Raw genomic sequence first — 3,755 nt, 5'->3', positions numbered from 1 at the left:
AATCTGTGGTATTAAGCAGAATATTTGCTGTAGCCCATCTTTTTATACCAAGACAAAACAATGTACATGATAACACTTCCAATCAGTTAAGATCAAGCCATGAGAGCCACTGCCTGATACTGCATCCGGGCATTTATTATTATTATTATTATTATTATTATTATTATTATTATTATTATTATTATTATTATTATCATTATTATTATTATTATTATCATTATTATTATTATTATTATTATTATTATTATTATTATTATTATTATTATTATTATTATTATTATTCATTGCGACGAGCTGCCAGAATTGTTAGCACGCCAGGCAAAATATTTAGCGGCATTTCACCCATCTTTACGTTCCAAGTTCTAATTCTGCCGAGGTGGACTTTGTCTTTCATTCTGTTGGGGTCAATAAATTATATAAAGTGGAGTACAGGAGTCGATGTTATCAACTAGTCCCCTACCCCAAAATTACAGGCCTTGTGCCTGTAGCAGAAACTATTATTATCATCATTGTTAGTGACATTAAAAGCAGTGCCTTCTGTCGAGCGGCTGTCTATGCACTCGTCTGGGTTAGACGACCAGATTTCTTTAGATGTCTAGAAACCTTCCTATTTAATTCTAGTAGGGGATTGAAATGGTATTTTGGATGCATGAGAGGCTTGCGAAGGTTTAACCCTTAAAAGTGGGTGTAAAAGTCTCGGAAACCTGCTCAGATGTTTCCATCTATCTGACAAGTACCGACTGGATCTCCCGAATGTGCTAATTTGGACTTGGAACATATCGTACCACATCGTACTTGGATGGAATATTCGTTAGGTTAACTGACAAAGATATGTAAGGGTGTCCACAACGCAAGCTGGTCGGCTACACAGATCACAAATATGTAAGTAAGACTTATAGACTGGGAACCGGCTACTGAAAATTGAACACGTCTTTCCCGGGGCGAAAAGGCAACCGAGACCAGATTAGCGTGCTAGTTAAGAGACAGCTGACGAGGGCAATAGTCAATAACTGGTGATGGAGAACCCAAAAGAGGGTAGTTGAATATGAGTCAAGAGAATTTTGCAAAGAGCAAGTGATAGAGAGAACTAGAGTAGAAGAATACATAGTTAATAAACTAAGAGAAGCAATTAGAAGAAAACCTGGACATTATCATTTCGGGGTCGATTAAATAAGTACCAGTTACGCACTGGGGTCGACATACTCCCTCTCCGCAAATTTCAGGTTTTGTGCCTACAGTAGAAAGGATTATTATTATCATTATTGAGTGAGAGAGCAGTGCATACCATTAAAGTGACACTGGGGTACAAATATATGAAGCCCAATATACCCATCATGATTACCCTTCTGATAAGGGCACACCAGGCACATGCATCACAACCATATGTGCGTGACATGGTGATCTCATTTCAAGATGAACAGAGCATGGCCTTGCAGGTTGGGCCCAATTAGAATCCTCTTCAGGTTGAGTAGTCCATCCCGCTCCAATGGTGCCTGAATAAGGGTTGTTTAAGGATGTTGAACGAAACACCCATGTTTCCAAAAGTGAATTATCCAAACCTTCAAAAATTCCTTTCAACACATGGTTCTGATTCTCCCTCACTACTTCTGCTCATGATCAGAGAGGCACATATCGTCAGCCACTAAGGGACATGTTCAACTGGTTAAAGTGAAGCAACTGACAAGCAAATCTGTGGTATTGAGCAGAATATTTGCTGTAGCCTATCTTTTCTACCATGACAAAACAATGTACATGGGACAAAGCAATGTACATGTTATTATTATTATTATTATTGTTATTATTATTATTATTATTATTATTATTATTATTATTATTATTATTATTAAGGCGGTGAGGTGGCAGAATTGTTAGCAAGCCAGACAGACTGTTTAGGGGCGTTTTGTCCGTCCCTAAGTTCTGAGCCGGGGACGACTTTGCCATTCATGCTTTTGTGGTCGATAAAAGAACCACTTGAGTACTGGAAATTAACTATTCCCCTCCCCCATAATTTCAAAATTGTACTTATAGTAGAAAGGATTATTACTATTTATGTTTCGGTGGCGTTCTGGCAGAGTCATTAGCGTGTCTGACAAAATGCTGCATGAAATTTGTTTCCGCTCTTTATATTCTGAGTTCAAACTCTGATGAGGACAAGCTTGATTTTTATGCTTTCAGGAACGATAAAATAAAGTAGTAGTCAAATACTGAGGTCGGCGAAATCAGGTTATCCCCTTTCTTCAAAACGTTTTGTCTTGAACCAAAATTTCAAACTATCATCAATATTGATTTCAAATTTTGGCTCAAGGCCAGCAATTTCAGAGTATGGATACGTCTATTGCATCGACCCCAGTAGTCAACTGGTACTTAGTTTATCGACCCCAAAAGGATGAAAAGCAAAGTCGACCTCAGCGGAATTTGAACTCAGAGACAGACAGAATGCCGTTAAGCATATCACCTGGCGTGCTAACGATTCTGTCAGCTCACCGCCTTGCTAATAATATTAATAATAGTAAGGCGGTGAGCTGACAGAATCGTTACCACGCCAAACAAAATTCTTAGCAGCATTTCGTCCGTCTTTACGTTATGAGTTCAAATTTTGCCGAGGCCAAATTCGCATCTCATCTTCTCCGTTTTACAGTATCGATAAAATAAGTACAAATTGAATACTGGGATCAATGTAATCGACTTACACCTCCCCGAAATTGCTGGCATTGAGCCAAAATTTGAAACCATTATTAACAGTGTTAGTAATCATTTATTAGGCAACAGACATGAAATTTTCACGAAGGTTATTAGATTGTACAAGTGTAATATTGGCCTAAATGTCTTGTTTAAGACCTTAATAAATGACCTGACAAAGAATTACCTCTATGAAATGAGAATCCTTCATGAATAAACCAACTTAAATAGTATTCACTGAAGTAATAGGAGTTGACATTTTGGGGTTAAGGGGCCATCTTTATATAGACAATGTACTTTGTTAAATCTCCATTGCTTCTAACAGCAGTAGATTTTGAATGGCAGATTGTCAATTGAAAACTTCCCAGGAGAGAAGAATTTATTTGAAATTGTTTTCTCCACTGTGTATGTCATTGGAATCCGACGATGAAGAAATATGCCTAGGAAGATTGATATTCTTGAAATAAGGATCTGCGACTGGCAGTGATTGAAAATTAACAAACAAAAATATAGTAAAAGAAAAAAAGCCTCAAAAAGCATGAGAAACAAAAAATATGTATATTAAAAAAAAATAAAGGATTTTGGTGTCGGAATTGTTGAACAGTTTAACTTGTCTTAGCAAAGCCTTTAAGGTAGCGATTAAATAAAAAAAAAGAATTACATGAATATACAAAAACAAAATAGAAAAGAGAATCTTGTTTTTTTATTTCCTCAGATTTCTTCATATTTTTTAAGAAAAAATTCTTTTTATTTTTTTTCTTGTTATTGCCTGAAGAACCCTGAAAATTTTTAATAACATGATATCTCAGCAAATATTAGGAGTCTAGGATTATTTTTTTAGGGAAGCCCAACTACCATTAGAGGAGAGCATAAATCTATTTCATTCTCCTGTAGGGGTTAATCGTACGAAAATAATAAAAAAAATGTCCCTCAAACCGAGGTATTTTATTACATTAACACCTACATCTGCATATACACATATGTATGAATATGTATATTTGTGCGTGTATAAATATGTACATCTCTCTCTCTCTCTCTATATATATATATATATATATATATATATATATATATAT

The sequence above is a fragment of the Octopus bimaculoides genome, chromosome 4, assembly GCF_001194135.2.
Source record: "Octopus bimaculoides isolate UCB-OBI-ISO-001 chromosome 4, ASM119413v2, whole genome shotgun sequence".
NCBI lineage: Eukaryota > Metazoa > Mollusca > Cephalopoda > Octopoda > Octopodidae > Octopus > Octopus bimaculoides.
Note: the sequence above shows the minus strand (reverse complement) of the source record.